The sequence below is a fragment of the Armigeres subalbatus genome, chromosome 2 (assembly GCF_024139115.2).
Source record: "Armigeres subalbatus isolate Guangzhou_Male chromosome 2, GZ_Asu_2, whole genome shotgun sequence".
Classification (NCBI taxonomy): Eukaryota; Metazoa; Arthropoda; class Insecta; order Diptera; family Culicidae; genus Armigeres; species Armigeres subalbatus.
This window is the reverse complement of record NC_085140.1, coordinates 79,576,358-79,583,867: the sequence shown is the minus strand read 5'-3', so window position 1 is coordinate 79,583,867 and position 7,510 is coordinate 79,576,358. Positions and strand designations below refer to the sequence as shown.

General features: G+C 41.4%; 1 protein-coding gene across 4 annotated transcripts in view; it reads left to right on the top strand.

Moving 5' to 3' along the window:
- LOC134209409 (zwei Ig domain protein zig-8) overlaps positions 1-7,510 on the top strand; it is a 969,833-nt gene that overhangs the window by 642,900 nt on the left and 319,423 nt on the right. The gene's annotated exons all lie outside the window — the stretch shown is intronic.

Here is a 7,510-nt window from a genome sequence, read left to right as displayed (position 1 = left end):
TCGATAAATAGATGATGCGTGGGCACGTTGTATTCGCGGCATTTCTGCAATACCTGACGTACGGCAAACACATGGTCTATGGTAGAGCGTTCACCCATAAATCCCGCCTGGTACTGCCCCACGAACTCTCTTGCAATTGGTGTTAGTCGACGGCATAAAATTTGGGAGAGTACCTTGTAGGCGGCGTTCAGCAATGCGATTGCGTGGTAGTTGCTGCAATCCAGCTTATCGCCCTTCTTGAAGATGGGACACACGACACCTTCCATCCACTCCTGCGGCAGAACCTCATCCTCCCAAACCTTGGCAATTACCCAGTGCAGCGCTCCAGCCAGTGCCTCACCACCGTGTTTAAACAGCTCTCCTGGTATTTGGTCAACTCCAGGGGCTTTGTTGTTTTTCAGCCGGCTGATCTCCTCCTGCATTTGCTGGAGATTCGGAGCCGGAAGTCACATGTCCTGCGCGCGTGGTCCTAGGTTCATTTCCATACCGCCACTGTTGTCTGCCACATCGCCATTCAGGTGCTCTTCGTAGTGCTGCCGCCACGTTTGGATCACCTCACGCTCGTTTATAAGAAGGTACCCGTTTATGTCCTTACACATATCGGGCTATAGCACGTGGCCCTTACGTGAACGATTTAACTTCTCATAGAACTTTCGTGTGTTATTAGCGCGGTACAGTTGCTCTGTCTCTTCACGGTCTCGATCTTTTTGCTGGAGCTTTTTACTCCGAAAAATCAAGTTTTGTCCGTTCCGCGCCCGTTTGTATCGTGCCTCGTTCGCCCTTGTGTTGCAGCAATCTCGCCCATGCTGCATTCTTCTCCTCAACCAACTGCTCACATTCGCCGTCATACCAATACCAGTCCTTTCTCTGATCCGGGGGCACCGTACCTAGTGCAGCGGTTGCGGTGCTTCTAATGGAGGATCCAATATCTCTCCAGCCATCTTCAAGAGACACTGTTGCTCTTCCGTTGGGGTGCCACTTCCAGCTGCTGCGCGTAGTCTTGGGCTAGTCTACCGTCTTGTAGCCGCCCAATGTTTAGCCGTCTACCGTCTTGTAGCCGCCCAATGTTTAGCCGCGGCGGACGACTCCGACGCGTGTTGATCACCGTCGAGAGTTTGAGCGCAGACATACTGCAACGAGGTAGTGGTCCGATTCAATATTCGCCCTGCGTTAAGTGCGTACGTTCGTGATGTCGGAGAAGAATTTACCGTCGATTAGAACGTGGTCGATTTGGTTTTCCGTTACTTGATTAGGTGATTTCCATGTGACCTTGTGGATATTCTTGCGGGGGAAGAAAGTGCTTCGGACTACCATTCCGCGGGAGGCTGCAAAGTTTATGTATCGTTGGACGTTGTCGTTCGATACGGTATGCAGACTATCCGGTCCGATAACCGGTCTATACATTTCCTGCCTTCCTACATGAGCGTTCATGTCACCGATGACGATTTTGACGTCCCGCAGTGGGCATCCATCGTATATCTGCTCCAGCTGAGGATAGAACGCTTTTTTCTCGTCGTCGGGTCTCCCTTCGTGTGGGCTGTGCACGTTGATGATGCTATAGTTGAAGAATCGGCCTTTTATCCTCAGCTTGCACATCCTTGCGTTGATTGGCCTCCACCCAATCACGCGTTGGCGCATCTTTCCCAGCACTATGAAGGCGGTTCCCAGCTCATTGGTGGTGCCACAGCTTTGGTAGAAGGTAGACGCTCGATGCCCGCTTTTCCACACTTTCTGTCCTGTTCAGCAAATCTCCTGCAGCGCCATGTCGAAGTTGCGGGGATGTAATTCATCGTAAATCATCCTGTCGCAACCTGCGAAACCTAGCGACTTGCAGTTCCATGTTCCAAGCTTCCAATCGTGATCCTTTATTCGTCGCCTAGGTCGTTGCCGATTATATCGAGTCGTATTATCTTTTATATTGTTCGTATTTATTCGTTTCCCAGGCGGCTTATTGGGCCTGCGCAAACCTCCTGTCTCGTCGGAGGGCTGTCGTGTCAGGTCTGTTTTGTGTCAGACCTGACACCAGGACTTGGGCTTTTTTTTACAAGGGAGAATGCATTTACACACTAACCCAGCACACGTTGTAGTTGCCAAACTACCACACGGAAGTGTACTGGAGTGTCGGACTCGACCGTACCGGTAATAACGACTAAACTCCCTTGGGCTCTGCGAGTCTTACTTGGGTGCTCACTCTATCGCACCCTCTAACACACCCTACATGCTCTGTTGCACCTCTATCATGCCATGTGGGTCTGACTTGTGTGCCCACCTTGGGCTTGTGCGCTTTGTACGGCAGGCGGTCGCTTTGGTGGAGCTTACTTGCGGATACATGCAGCTTTTTATAGGAATTTAACAGGTCTCAAGCCCTTGGACATAGTCCCTGCTGCCCGAAACAACGCACAACTCAATACCAAATTTTCAAAACGACCTATCTGCTTTCGTAAACAAAGATTCAAACGTCGATTTGACTAATCTGATAGCACTTCCACGCAAATCAACACCATTAATACGTAGGTATAGGCTTCTGCTACCTGTCGATGGTGTAGGTTTGCGTGGCAGTGCTTTCAAACTTGTCAAATCGACGTTTGAATCTTTGTTTACAAAGCAGATAAGTCTTTTTTTTTAATTTGGTATTCATCTGTCATTTTTATTATTTCACGCATGCTGCGTCGGAGCAAAGCTAAAATGTAAGGATCATTGTTGTGCATTGCTTCTGTATTGAGTGCTTGTTGTTGCTTATTGCTCGAGAACGGCAATGTATTTTAGATGTCAAACTGTTGTCAACTGATATCGGATGAGATAAAAGTACATATTACAGTTATATGTCTACAAATCGAAACTTAATCTGGTGTTCATTGATCGTTCAAATCCATGAAGGTTTTTATTTTTGAAACGTCATGACGTTGTACTCGTGTTGCAAAGGTGTAATTCAGCAGATCGTAAAAGACGTTTTTCAAAAGCGTTTATACTAATAAACTGACTCGAGGGGCTATTTACTCCACGATAAAATCCTTTAAAAAAAGTTCGAATCTCTGGGAGTACCGATGCTAATGATGCATTTTAACTTATACGACTGTGCAAAAAATATTGTTACCCTCAAAGGTAAATGAGTGAGAATGAAGCATTTTATCATAACTTATCGTAACCTCAAAATTTTCGCTGAAGCCAAGAATTTTCAATTGTATCAATTATGCGATTGGTCGTATTTCAATTTGCAAGCAAAACGGTCGCGTTATCCGAGATATTTTGTATAGATCTGTACGTTTCGGAGAGTAAATCAATTTTTACGCGTTTTTATTTACGTTTCATATAATCCCATACCTTAGATCGCATCACTCACCAAAGTGAATCCAGATAAAATATCATATGCAACTAACACAATACCACATCCCAAGACAATCGGGGAGATACAGAGGTGTTCTCGGTCTCTAGTAGCAAGGAGAGTCAAAATAACAATCCTTTCTTTCCTATATGACCGTAAGGACGTGGCCGGTGCTGTTATTGACTTAAAATATGTAAGCTTTTAAAATATGTTTTCTTTTTCCATTTCCAAACATAGCATTGAGATTCTCCAGATCGCTTGGCAATTATTCCAAATTTGCATACCATTTATGTTTTTTGTGGACACGAACATTTTTGTTTCCAATATCTATGTTATACTGGGTCAGTCTAATGTGACCCATCATTAAAAGTCGTACGATGCAGATATTTTATGAAAATCTAATTGACCTATTTTGTTCGTGTCTTCTTGCCCCTTCCCCAACCCAAGATTTGCGTAGAAAAATTTCCCTCAGCCAACAATTTACGTCACACTTCGTAAGAATAGACGCTCAATGGTTGATGCTTGCATCAGGTTGCATCAACCGATCGAAAGGTTTGGTTGAACATTGAAACTTGAGACATCGAAGCAAAATGTTTAATATTTTTCGGTTGGCCTGGAATCATTCTTACGAGTGGTGTTCAACGCTTGTTAAACTACGCCAGTTTTGGTCCCGTAAAGTGCAGAATAATAATTGCTTCTGGTGGCTAGACCTGTTATTAGCACTTGGAGGTAAATATCGCAAATTTAACTCACATATGTTTATGTAAGATTTTGATTGTTCCTTTTCTCCATTATGATGTAGGAATCAATACGCCAGACTCAAAATGGACAACAGCGTCCTCCTTTCGCTTCCTTTTCAACTGCGTGTTTGCTTTCAACGGCGTTGTGCAGTTTCTCCAATTGAAAAATTCACTCCATAACCAAACGGACAACTTGTTCATTATTGTATGGAACGTTACGAAAATTTCTGCTTGGCTCATGACATTTTGCAAAATGTTGCTGATTTGATGGTTTCAAAAGCCCATTGAAGCTATTAAGAAATTCATCAACAGTGATTGCTTCAACTCAAGTGATGCTGAATACGATGAAATCGAAACACGGAGCTTCGATCGGTACGCAAGTGCAATGATTAAACTGATCATCTCTATAATGATCGTGGATATCTTAATATTATCGGTGCCAAGTTCGACTACGAATATGGCATTTGCACTGCCATCTCAATTACTCGTGTCTGGGGAACTTGTATCGAACGTTCTACATTGTTTCACCGTGATCTTGTTACCGTTGATAATACTCCCTAGGTATTTTTCGAATTCAATGACGCTATCAGTTTTGTTGCTCGGCATGCGAGCAAAACACAGAATGTTATCTCACCGGTACCAACTAATTTTAACACATGCTGAATTGGACGCAGACATTTTTTTCCAGAAGATTAGGGAAACCCAGGATTATCAGCAGACATATTGGAGGTATCTGAGAACCAATCAAATTAAAAACAATTATACATATAACGAAATTATCATTTCCCAGATGTTTTCACATTTTAAAGAACTTGGTTGGTAACATGTTTCTTCTAGTCCATTATTTCTCAATTTTCAATCTTGGAATGCTGTTTTTTCTCTTGAAGAACTCTGGTATCAATATGTTCTCCATAGCATTGGTAGCTCCACCCACATTGTTGCTGCTGGAATACTATTCACTGTGTCAGATGGTTGATAATTTTCAGGACGAGGTAAGTCAATTAACATGAGAACATAATTCATTCTAGTCGGTTTTGCTATGCACTCTGCAGGCTGACTCTATTGGTAATTTGATTTTCGAGCTTTGCACCAAAATACCGTACAGCCGAAGATACCACTCCGAATACGTGCAAACAAGAACCACATTGATGATCACCTGGCTGAACACACGGAACGGGGTATCCATGGACTGCCTTGGACTCTTCAATATTACAACAATTGCATTCGTTGAATTGATCAACACCACTTATACGGTTCTGACTTTTTGCCTTTCTCGTATACAAAGTATACGTAAAGGCTATAGGATCACTCCAAAACCGAACTTTTGATAGAAGGCTCGGAGACCCATAGTGTTATATACCAATCGACTCAGTTCGACGAATTGAGGTGATGTCTGTATGTGTGTATGTATGTGTGTGTGTGTGTGTACAAAAATGTGAGACACACTTTTTGGTACTTAGCATTATCCAATTTGCTCGCAACAAGTTCCATTCGACGTAGAATTCAATCCCATTGTTTGCTATTGAAAATTAGATTCATCGGACATTGCGTTCCGAAGTTACGGCGAAAAAACTGTTTTCACGTGCAAAAAAAAAGCAAAACGCCCTACGTCGGATTCGAACTTGTGATCTCTGGGGTGGGAAGCGCATACTATATCACAGCACCATCAATACTCTTAACTTGTGAGAAGATACATGCAAACATAAATCATCGAATTGGAGATATGATTATTGCCTCCATATAGCATTAGAGTTTATCCTGCTAGGGTAAATGTTCCTATACTGGAAATATTAATGAATTGAGAAAAGAAAATATTTGTTTTTATCGTTTGTTGATTGAAACTATACAGTTTCAGCTTAGCTTAGCTTAGACTGACTGTACATATCAATGGTTGCTACTCCGTGATTGATCAGAACTGGTGCAAATTGCACTACGATCCAAGTGAATAGTGGTTTGGATTTACCAACTATTCTCGAAGTGCACGTTTCGTGATTGAAAGTAAACATTTTCATTACATTAACTAATAGATAAAATATTGATTTTAAAATGAGATTTATTTCACCTCACCAATTATTCAAAATAGCTTCGCAAAAGTTGCTTCACCATTGATGTGAGGAAGTCAATATTGTTATGAAAAATTATATTGGTGTGATGGCATAATTACATCATACCGCAACGAAAGGAAACCTATGTGTATAATAATGGAAAATATCAATAAGGACCCACTACCTCCAGTCAGATTACGGGTGCCCTATGGAAATTACAAATTTCTGTTATCCGATATCCGTTCAGTAATTGAAAACCCTCTCCTATGTTAAACGTCATACATAACTTTTCTCACGTCTTATTGCTAATGCGCTAAGTCATGCGCTAAGAAAAACACAAATACCCTATATCACATACTCATGTACATATAGCAATTTCAAAATGCATCGTGCTTTGTTCAACGCTCTCCCGTACGAATGCGGGTGAAAAAAGGAATGGCAATGTGCCGTCGCACAGTGGCGGGCCCCCATATAAATGTCAGACTAAAAGAATTTTTCGAATTTAATTTGCCCTTTTTTAATTTAACTTTTTAACACCAAGTTACCAAAAATTAAATTAACAAGCTACAATCAACAAATTAAGGAATTAGCTCATTCACAATATGTGTGAGCTTCGCGAAAAAAACGAATCTTTCTTTGTACGGGTTTCCGCCACTGCGCATCGGTCGGCATCGCATCGTAGCATCAGCAACACAAGCTTTGACTGTTTATTTTCAGCTTGCTTCAGGCATCGCATTGTACACAGCCCGTACAGCGCGTACAGCAAGCCGTGCTTCTGTTCTATTTTTAGCACTGATAGGAGTAAATACCTACATACATGAGGCAAGAAAGCACATAGGTAGTAGATCATTTTGACGTCTGGCGGTCGTCACAAGAACCACGAAAAAGTGCTGTTGGCGCCGAAGTGCTTGAGCAGCATAGGGGGGTATATGTTTCTTGCGTTGTCTGCTTGTAAATTGAATGAATTTCAGGAAACATTCGCAAAGTGATAGAAAATGTTACGATGGAATAAAATTTGATTTTAAATTTTTTAAATGATTTCGAATTTAAACAATCGATTAAACAACTATATAATATAATAACATAATTATTATGATTTGCTTTTGCAGATTCAAAAGATGATTCGAGAACGTTTTTGTGGTAGAGTATGCTGTGGGAGATTTGGAGAAAACTCCCCACAGCTTCTACCATACCACAAAAACGTTCTCGAATTCGTCTTTGAATTAGCAAAAAGCAAATCATAATAATTATGATATTATATTATATTGAAAATTGGTTTATTGCATTTGTACATAATTGCATATTTGTACCATCTTCATTTTTAATTAATTTTCCAGTCCATAAATTGTCATTAAAAGCTTTTAAGTATATCATTGATTACACAATGGAATATTTTTATTCAT